This window comes from Symphalangus syndactylus, chromosome 17 (assembly GCF_028878055.3).
Source record: "Symphalangus syndactylus isolate Jambi chromosome 17, NHGRI_mSymSyn1-v2.1_pri, whole genome shotgun sequence".
NCBI lineage: Eukaryota > Metazoa > Chordata > Mammalia > Primates > Hylobatidae > Symphalangus > Symphalangus syndactylus.
The window spans coordinates 97,461,377-97,472,253 of record NC_072439.2 but is presented as its reverse complement, the minus strand read 5'-3'; the positions used below and the strand labels follow the sequence as shown (position 1 = coordinate 97,472,253).

The 10,877-nt window shown below is 54.7% G+C and overlaps 1 protein-coding gene across 1 annotated transcript in view; it reads right to left on the bottom strand.

Moving 5' to 3' along the window:
• Nucleotides 1–8,634: 8,634 nt before the first annotated feature.
• LOC134732858 (probable cation-transporting ATPase 13A4) overlaps nt 8,635–10,877 on the bottom strand; it is a 113,002-nt gene continuing 110,759 nt past the window's right edge. Inside the window, exon 21 of the mRNA XM_063619971.1 lies at nt 8,635–10,303. The gene's annotated coding sequence lies outside the window, so the exon portion shown is untranslated. The remainder of the gene's footprint in view (nt 10,304–10,877) is intronic.

Genomic DNA, 10,877 nt, shown 5'->3' with positions numbered 1-10,877 from the left:
CCCGGCCAGCCATCGTCTGGGAAGTGAGGGGCGCCTCTGGGAAGTGAGGAGCGCCTCTGCCCGGCCACCCATCGTCTGGGAAGTGAGGAGCGCCTCTGCCCGGCCGCCCTGTCTGGGAAGTGAGGAGCGCCTCTGCCTGGCCGCCCTGTCTGGGAAGTGAGGAGCGCCCCTGCCCCGACACCCATCGTCTGGGAAGTGAGGAGAGCCTCTTCCCGGCCACCCATCGTCTGGGAAGTGAGGAGCGTCTCTGCCCGGCCGCCACCCCGTCTAGGAACTGAGGAGCGTCTCTGCCCGGCCGCCCCATCTGGGAAGTGAGGGGCGCCTCTGCCCGGCCGCCCCATCTGGGAAGTGAGGGGCGCCTCTGCCCGGCCGCCCCGTCTGGGAAGTGAGGAGCGCCTCTGCCTGGCCGCCCCGTCTGGGAAGAAGTGAGGAGCGCCTCTGCCCGGCCGCCCCGTCTGGGAAGTGAGGAGCACCTTTGCCCGGCTGCCCCGTCTGGGATGTGGGGAGCGCCTCTGCCCGATCGCCCCATCTGGGAGGTCTACCACGGAGGCCAGAAGCAATGTGGGGGCTGGACGTGGTGGCTCACGCCTGTAGTCCCGGCGCTCTGGGAGGCCGAGGCGGGTTGATCACTTCAGGCTAGGAGTTCGAGACCACCCTGGCCAACAAGGCAAAACATATGAAAAATACAACAGACAAACCCACCAACCAACCCAGCGACAACAAAACAGAGTTAAAAGAGCTCTACTTGCCAGCTCCTGCATTATACATAAGTAGAAAGGAAGAAAGATGAGCTAAAGATCCTGGAAAGCAGAAAATCCAATTGTTGTTCTGGATTCTAAACATTACCTGTGTGGCCTTGGATAAACTTGAATTTTTTCTTATGTAAAACAAAGGAAGTTGAATTAAATTATTTCTAACCAAAAAAAAAAAAAAAAAACCCTGAAACCGCAACATCAGCTCCTCCACGGGTCTGCGGCTGTGAGACCCTCAAACCGGAACATCAGCTCCTCCCCGGGTCTGTAAGACCCTCAAACCCGAACATCAGCTCCTCCCTGGTCTCGGGCTGCGAGACACTCAAAGCAGAACATCAGCTCCTCGCCGGGTCTGTGGCTACACGACCCTCAAACTGGAACATCAGCTCCTCCGCTGGTCTGCGGCCGGAAGACCCTCAAACCGGAACATCAGCTCCTCTACAGGTCTGCGGCTGCACGACCCTCAATGTAGAACATTGGCACCTCCCCGGGTCTGCGGCTGCATAACCCTCAAACAGCAACATCCACGCCTCCACGGGTCTGAGGCTGCAAGACCCTGAAACCGGAACATCAGCTCCTCCCTGGTCCGCGGCTGCAAGACCCTGAAACCGGAACATCAGCTCCTCCCCAGGTCCGCCGCGGCTGCAAGACCCTCAAACTGGAACATCAGCTCCTACCCAGGTCCGCGGCTGCAAGACCCTCAAACCGGAATATCGGCTCCTCCACGGGTCCGTGGCTGGAAGACCCCCAAACCGGAACATCAGCTCCTCCCCGGGACTTCGGATGCAAGACCCTCAAACAGGAACATCAGCTCCTCCGCGGGTCTGCGGCTGCAAGACCCTCAAACCAGAACATCAGCTCCTCCCCAGGTCTGCGGCTGCAATACCCTGAAACCGGAACATCAGCTCCTCCAAGGGTCTGTGGCTGCAAGACCCTCAAACCGGAACATCAGCTCCTCCCCAAGTCCATGGCTGCAGGACCGTCCAACTGGAACATCAGCTCCTTCACGTGTCTGTAAGACCCTCAAACCTGAATATCAGCTCCTCCCTGGTCTGCAGCTGCGAGACCCTCAAAGCAGAACATCAGCTCCTCCCCAGGTCCGCGGCTGCAAGACCTTCAAACCGGAACATCAGCTCCTCCCCAGGTCCGCGGCTTCAAGACCCTCAAACCGGAACATCAGCTCCTCCCCGGGTCTGCGGCTGCATGACCCTCAAAGCAGATCAGCTCCTCGCCAGGCCTGCGGCTGCACGACCGTCAAACTGGAACTTTAGCTCCTCCGCTGCTCTGCGGATGCAAGACCCTCAGGCCGGAACATCAGCTCCTCCCCAGGTCTGCGGCTGCACGACCCTCAAATTGGAACATCAGCTCCTCCCCAGGTCTGCGGCTGCACGAACCTCAAACTGGAACATCAGCTCTTCCCTGGATCTGCGGGTACACGACCCTCAAACTGGAACATCAGCTCCTCCCCTGGAATGCGGCTGCACGACCCTCAAACTGGAACATTGGCTCCACCCCGAATTTTCGGCTGCACGAACCTCAAACTGAAACACCGGCACCTCTCAGGGTCTACGGCTGCAAGATCCTCAAACTACAACATCGGTTCCCCTCCAGGTCTGCGGCTGCATGACCCTCAACGTAGAACATTGGCACTTCTCTGGGTCTGCAGCTGCAAAACCCTCCAACAGGAACATCCACGCCTCCACAGGTCTGCGGCTGCAAGACCCTGAAACCGGAACATCAGCTCCTCCCCGGGTTTGCGGCTGCAAGACCGACAAAACGGAACATCAGCTCCTCCCCGGGTCCGCAGCTGCAAGACCCTCAAACCGGAACATCAGCTCCTGCCCGGGTCCGTGGCTGCAAGACCCTCAAACCGGAACATCAGCACCTACTCGGGGCTGCGGCTGCAAGACCCTCAAACCGGAACATCAGCACCTCCTCGGGGCCGCGGCTGCAAGACCCTCAAACCGGAACATCAGCTCCTCCCCAGGTCTGCGGCTGCACGACCCTCAAAGCAGATCAGCTCCTCGCCGGGCCTGCGGCTGCACGACCCTCAAACTGGAACATCAGCTCCTCCGCTGGTCTGCGGATGCAAGACCCTCAAACCGGAACATCAGCTCCTCCCCAGGTCTGCGGGTGCACGACCCTCAAATTGGAACATCAATGCCTCCCTGGGTCTGTGGCTGCACGACCCTCAAACTGGAACATCAGCTCCTCCCCTGGTCTGCGGCTGCACGACCCTCAAACTGGAACATCAGCTCTTCCCTGGATCTGCGGGTACACGACCCTCAAACTGGAACATCAGCTCCTCCCCTGGAATGCGGCTGCACGACCCTCAAACTGGGATATCTGCTCTTCCCCGGGTCTGCGGCTGCACTACCCTCAAACTGGAACATTGGCTCCTCCCCGGGTTTTCGGCTGCAAGAACCTCAAACTGAAACACCGGCACCTCTCAGGGTCTGCGGCTGCAAGATCCTCAAACTACAACATCGGCTCCCCTCCAGGTCTGCGGCTGCACGACTCTCAATGTAGAACATTGGCACCTCCCCGGGTCTGCGGCTGCAAAACCCTCAAACAGGAACATCCGCGCCTCCAAGGGTCTGCGGCTGCAAGACCCTGAAACCGGAACATCAGCTCCTCCCCAGGTCCGCGGCTGCAAGACCCTCAAACTGGAACATCAGCTCCTCCCCAGGTCCGCGGCTGCAAGACCCTAAAACCGGAACATCAGCCCCTCCTCGGGTCCGCGGCTGCAAGACCCTCAAACCGGAACATAAGCTCCTCCCCAGGTCCGCGGCTGCACCATCCTCAAACCGGAACATGAGCTCCTCCCTGGATCCGCGGCTGCAAGACCCAGAAACCGGAACATCAGCTCCTCCTGGGGTCCATGGCTGCACCACCCTCAAACCGGAACATCAGCTCTTACCCGGGTCTGCGGCTGCAAGATCCCCAAAGCGGAACATCAGCTGCTCCCCAGGTCTGCGGCTGCAAGACCCCCAAACCGGAACATCAGCTCCTCCCCGGGTCTGTGGCTGCAATACTCCCAAACGGGAACATCAGCTCCTTCCCAGGTCTGCGGCTTCAAGACCCCCAAACGGGAAGATTAGCTCCTCCCCGGATCTGCGGCTGCACGACCCTCAAACCGGAACATCAGTGCCTCCCAGGGTCTGCCACTGCACGACCCTCAAACCGGAACATCAGCTCCTCCCTGGGTCTGCGGCTGCACGACCCTCAAACTGGAACATCAGCTCTTCCCCGTGTCTGCGGTTGCACGACCCTCAAACTGGATCATCAGCTCCTCTCCGGGAATGTGGATGCACGACCCTCAAACTGGAACATCAGCTCTTCCCCGGGTCTGCAGCTGCAAGACCCTAAAACTGGAACATCAGCTCCTCCCCGGGTGTGCGCCTGGAAGACCCTGAAACCGTAACATCGGCTCCTCGCCGGGTCCGTGGCTGCAAGACCCCCAAACCAGAACATCAGCTCCTCCCCGGGACTGCGGATGCAAGATCCCCAAACCAGAACATCAGCTCCTCCCCGGGTCTGCGTCTGCAAGACCCTCAAACCAGAACATCAGCTCCTCCCCAGGTCTGCGGCTGCAATACCCTGAAACCGGAACATCAGCTCCTCCAAGGGTCTGTGGCTGCAAGACCCTCAAACCGGAACATCAGCTCCTCCGCGGGTCCGCGGCTTCAAGACCCTCAAACCAGAACATCAGCTCCTCCCCAGGTCCGTAGCTGCAATACCCTGAAACCGGAACATCAGCTCCTCCAAGGGTCTGTGGTGGCAAGACCTTCAAACCGGAACATCAGCTCCTCCCCGGGTCCGCAGCTGCAAGACCCTGAAACCGGAACATCAGCTCCTCCCCAGGTCCATGGCTGCAGGACCGTGCAACTGGAACATCAGCTCCTTCACGGGTCTGTAAGACCTTCAAACCCGAATATCAGCTCCTCCCTGGTCTGCAGCTGTGAGACCCTCAAAGCAGAACATCAGCTCCTCCCCAGGTCTGTGGCTGCAATACTCCAAAACGGGAACATAAGCTCCTCCCCAGGTCTGCGGCTGCAAGACCCCCAATCCAGAACATCAGCTCCTCCCTGGGTCTGCGGCTGCAAGACCCTCAAACCGGAACTTCAGCTCCTCCCCAGGTCCGCAGATGCAAGACCCTCAAACCGGAATATCAGCTCCTGCACCGGTGCGCGGCTGCACCATCCTCAAACCGGAACATGAGCTCCTCCCTGGATCCGCGGCTGCAAGACCCAGAAACCGGAACATCAGCTCCTCCTCGGGTCCATGGCTGCACCACCCTCAAACCGGAACATCAGCTCTTACCCGGGTCTGCGGCTGCAAGACCCCCAAAGCGGAACATCAGCTGCTCCCCAGGTCTGTGGCTGCAAGACCCCCAAACCGGAACATCAGCTCCTCCCCGGGTCTGCGGCTGCAATACTCCCAAACGGGAACATCAGCTCCTTCCCAGGTCTGCGGCTTCAAGACCGCCAAACGGGAACATTAGCTCCTCCCCGGGTCTGCGGCTGCACGACCCTCAAACCGGAACATCAGTGCCTCCCCGGGTCTGCCACTGCACGACCCTCAAACCAGAACATCGGCTCCTCCCTGAGTCTGCGGCTGCATGACCCTCAAACTGGAACATCAGCTCTTCCCTGTGTCTGCGGTTGCACGACCCTCAAACTGGATCATCAGCTCCTCTCCGGGAATGTGGCTGCACGACCCTCAAACTGGAACATCAGCTCTTCCCGGGGTCTGCGGCTACACGACCCTCAAACTGGAACATCAGCTCCTCCCTAGGTCTGTGGCTGCACGAACCTCAAACTGGAACATCGGCTCCTCCCCGGGTTTTTGGCTGCATGAACCTCAAACTGGAACACTGGCTCCTCTTAGGGTCTGCGGCTACAAGATCCTCAAACTACAACATCGGCTCCTCTCCGGGTCTGCGTCTGCATGACCCTCAGTCTAGAACATCGGCTCCTCCCCGGGTCTACAGCTGCAAAACCCTCAAACAGGAACATCCGCGACTCCACAGGTCTGCGGCTGCAAGACCCTCAAACAGGAACATCCGCGCCTCCACAGGTCTGCGCCTGCAAGACGCTTAAACCGGAACATCAGCTCCTCCCCGGGTCTGTGGCTGCAAGACCCTTAAACTGGAACATCAGCTCCTCCCTGGGTCTGCAGCTGCAAGACGCCCAAACCAGAACATCAGCTCCTTCCCGGGTCGCAGCTGCAAGACCCTCAAACTGGAACATCAGCTCCTACACGGCTCCGCGGCTGCAATACTCTGAAACCAGAACATCAGCTTCTCCCCGGGTCCGCGGTTGCGGGACCCTCAAACCGGAACAACAGCTCCTCCCCCGTTCTGCGGCTGCAAAGACCGTCAAACCGGAACATCAGCTCCTCCCCGGGTCTGCGGCTGCAAGATCCTCAAACCGGAACATCGGCTCCTCTCCACATCTGCAGCTGCAAGATCCTCAAACTGGAACATCAGCTCCTCACCGGGTCTCCAGCTACACGGCCCTCAATCTACAACATCAATGCCTCTCCGGGTCTGCAGCTGCAGGGACCTCACGGTAGAACAGCAGCTACTCCCCGAGCTAGAACACCTCTCCCACCTGGATCTCCAGCTCCACGACCCTCACACAACAGCCACACCGGCTCCTTCATTGTCTTCAGCTCCTCAACCTAAGACATCAGCGGCAGCACCGGCTCCTCCCTGGACGTCCAGCTCAATGACTCTCAGACTTAAAAGGCAGCACCTGTTGCTCCCCAAGGCCCCATCTCCACCACCCTCAGATTTGAACAGCGGTAGCACCAGCTCCTCTCCAGGTCTTCAGCCCCACGACCCTCCCTGAACAATCCCTTCTCATGAAATTCAGCCGTCAAGAAAACTGCAGCCAAAGTAAATGAATACATATTTTGTTTTCAAATCGTTATCTCTTTTATGTTCGTGAGTTAACTTTTCTACTTTCCATTAGCCTTGCAATCTACTTATGTCCAATGTGAAACAGAAACGCACCATTTGAAATCACATTTAAAAACTTCGTAGTATTTTTAAATAAAATCATCACACAGCTGTAGACGCGATCTTATTTCTCTCTCCCTGTGCAGAAGTCTTATGAAAATTCGAACTATGAATTTACTTTGTTGAGATTCCCAGAATACACATTAATCCCAACTGCTATTCCCCTCCTTAAAATCTTTTAACATATTCCCATCACCTGAGCAGAAATGCCAGCTCCCATCCACAGCCCAAAGTGCCCAGCATGGCCCTGCCCTCTGTCCTGGTCTATGGTCTCCCCTCTGAAATGCCAGCACCATCCACAGCCCACAGTGCCCAGCACAGCCCTGCCCTCTGCTCTGGCCTAAGGTCTCTCCCCTGTGCCGTTCCCTTCCTGCCAGACAGGCCTCTGTCCGTTCCTCAAACCACACAGACTCGGGCCCGACTCCAGGCCTTTGCCCTGCTGTGCCCTCTGCCTAGGGTGCCTTTCCCGGGCTCTGCATCCTCCTCTCAACCCGCTGAGCTCCAGCCTGCTGGTCGCCCCTCAGGTGGATGAACACACAGTGTCCTCTCGCCCCGCCGGCTTTTGCACAGGCTCTTCTCTGTGCCAGACACACACCCTCTGTATCGGGGTTTCATCTCTAAATACCATTCATCCTTGGAGTCTCCACTGAAATATCGCTCCCTGCCCACCCTCCTCACTTGGACTTAACCTTGGTTAGGTTGCCAACCCCCGTGTCCTGACGCCGGGAAGCTACATGCTCTCCTAGCACTCGGAACTTCCCAACTGCCACATTTTGCACACCCATGGTTACTGTGTTAGGTTGGGGCACAAGTCATCGCGGTTTTTGCCATTACTATTAATGAACTGCAGCAGCGGCTCCTCCCCGTTTCTTCTTTTCTTTTTTTGCCATTCCTTTTAATGACTGCTGCACCAACCTATTAGAATCATTTTTATTTATCCATCCATCATCTGCCTGCCCCTCTAGAAAGGAAGCCCCATGAGAATAGAGGCCAAATCTACTCAAATCACTCCACCTTCCCAGCACATTGTTTGTCAATAATCATTTACCAACTGACTGATAGGGAAATGCCTTCACTGTTGCTGGGATGAGGCACATGACACGCCCCTTTGAAAGTCAATTCCATGGACAGTTAGCATTTGCTCTCCACTCCTGCACCCGTGGCGTGGCTGGGCTTAGGCTGATCTAGTCTGGGCTTGACTGCAGGCTAAGGATGGGAACCATGCCTGCTCCACACGCCTCTCATCCCGCAGCCAGAGCCGACCTTCCCTGGGGCACGTGCGTCTCGTGGGGAAAATCAAGAGCCTCAGAGGGCAGGCCTGGCAGTGCCCACACATTCCAGGCTTCTGCTTGTGCCGTGTCTGTGAAAATCTCACTGGCAGAAGCAAGTCACCCAGCCACGAGCAACACCTATGGGATGGATAAGTCCATCCACCCTCCCTCAGGCCCTGACAAGGCTGTGGCTATGTCATACTCTTACGGGGGGAGTGAAAAATTGAGGCCCAACATTAAATCACCCATGGCAAGAAATGTCAGCCTCTGTCAGCACACTGGAATCATTCTTCATCAGCGGGTTTGCCTGACTTCTCTTTGTAATGCTGTCTGCAGGTTTAGGCCAATGCTATTCCTCATGGAGGACAGAGAAGCCTCAATGGGCCTCCGTCTGTTGGGAAGAACAAGATATTAGCTTGGTGTAAAACCACCGCAAGCCCCAGGTGGACCTTGCCCCGTGAGACAGGAGAGGGGCAGAGAACTGTGGAAACTCAGGAAAGCTTGCATCCCCAGCCCCTCCCGTGCATCCCCAGCCCCTCCCCTGTGACCCCAGCACCAGCCCTCTCCTCTGCTTCCCCATCTCTGCTTTGTTTTTTCATTTTCTTTCTTTCCTTTTGTTTTTTTTTGAGACAGGCTCTGGCTCTGTCACCCAGGCTGGAGTGCAATGGCACGATCTCGGCTTACTGCAACCTTCACCTCCAGGGCTGAAGCAATTCTCCCTCCTCAGCCTCCCCAGTGGTTGGGACTACAGGTGCATGCCACCATACCCAGCTAATTTTTTTTTTTTTTTGTAGAGACAGGATTTGTCATGTTGCCCAGGCTGGTCTCAAATTCCTGAGCTCAAGTAATCCTCCCACCTCAGTCTCCCAAAGTGCTGGGATTACAGGTGTGAGCCACCGAGTCCAACCTACTTTATTTTTCTCTACACTACTTGGAAACTTCTAATGTACTAAGGACACGTGTATTTTCTTTCTTTTTTTGTCTTCCCTAGAACAGGAGCTTAATGTGGGCAGGTATTTTTGTTGATCTCATTTATCACCCTAGCCCCAGTGCCTGGAACAGGGTCTGGCACATGAATGGTGTGTTCTAATATTTTTGATAAATAAATGAAATATCCTACAAGAGAAAGCTAGTATCTGGAACTCACCCATCAACAGAACCTAAAAGCCAAAGACCTTTAGCCTGTTTCCGCCACTGAACACACCCAACCCTGGAGAAGCCAGCAGAGGAAAAAGAGGAACAAAGGTGGGGAAGGGAGCAGGTGGTGCCCACCAAGTAAGGAACCCTGAGGCTTAGGCCGAACCTGAGCTGGAGAAGGGACTAATCTAGGAACTGGGTGTGAGATTAAAGTTTAGATTTGTCTGGCCTGGATTTTGTAACACCTAAACAAAAGTTATTCTATTCTATATTTTTTTTTTGAGATGGAACCTCACTGTCCCCCAGGCAGGAGTGCAGTGGCACTATCTCAGCTCACTGCAACCTCTGCCTCCCGGGATCAAGTGATTCTCATGCCTCAGCCTCCCGAGTAGCTGGGATTACAGGCGCACACCACCATTCCCGGCTAATTTTGTATTTTTAGTAGAGATAGGGTTTCACCATGTTGGCCCCTTGGCTCACACCTGTAATCCCAGCACTTTGGGAGGCTGACACGGGCAGATCACGAGGTCAGGAGATCGAGACCATCCTGGCTAACACGGTGAAACCCCGTCTCCACTAAAAATACAAAAAATTAGCTGTGCATGGTGGCAGGTGCCTGTAGTCCCAGCTACTCAGGAGGCTGAGGCAGGAGAATCGCTTGAACTCCAGATGCAGAGGTTGCAGTGAGCCAAGATCAATGCCATTGCACTCCAGCCTCGGTGACAGAGCCTCCATCTCAAAAACAAACAAACAAACAAACAAAAAACCTTCAAACGAATGTAAGAATTACTTTTTAAAGTACAGCTTTAAAAATGCCCCTTACAAATACACCAGTGTTATATTAAGGCAAACCCACTTCAGAAGCACAAAGTTAATTTCTTATAATTCCAAGAAACATGTGAATGTTAAAAAAAAAACCTAAACACCCAAAAAGGGATCAAACTCAAGATAGTTTGTAACATTTTATTGCAAAAAGAAGGGCAGAGAACAGCCTTCTTCTTCATACCTGTTCACTGCAGTAATTTTTAGCAGCTCTCCTGTGCAAAGAAGTCTAATCAATGAATCAGCGAACGGGCCACAAATACCTTCTCAGTGCGGTTTCACCTAGAATACAAGCACTCAGAAGCACAAATTTAACTGAAGTGAGAAACCTGGCCATTTTGTAGCTTCAGTTTTTCTACCAGTAATATATTAATTTCTTGAAATAGCCTAATAATTTAGTTCTACTATCAAAACAGAAGCCCAATCTGGGAGAACAATTATTATACAAGTCAAACTAATTTCAATCACATTAGTATAGGAATTCAAATAGTACAGGCTAATAATTCATGTTAGTAGAGGCGGGAGGATCGCTGGGGCCTAGGAGTTTGAGACCAGCCTGGGCAAGACAGTGAGGCTCCATCTCTTTTTTTTTTAAATAAATTCAGAGAGGAGAAGGAAGCGGATTGATATGTGTCTATCCAAGGACAAAGTTTGTGTGTCTGTGCATACAACACAATTATGAACCTTCCTCCACACAGCTCACAATCTAGTAGCGAGAGGGAACTACGAAAACATGAGCCCCCACGGTGAGGAAAAAGGCGCACATCAGAGAAAAGAAAAATGCTGCGATGATCCAATGGCAGGGGCAGCGCACATCCACTTTCTTTGTTTTTTTGAGATGGCGTTTCGCTCTGTCTCCTAGGCTAGAGT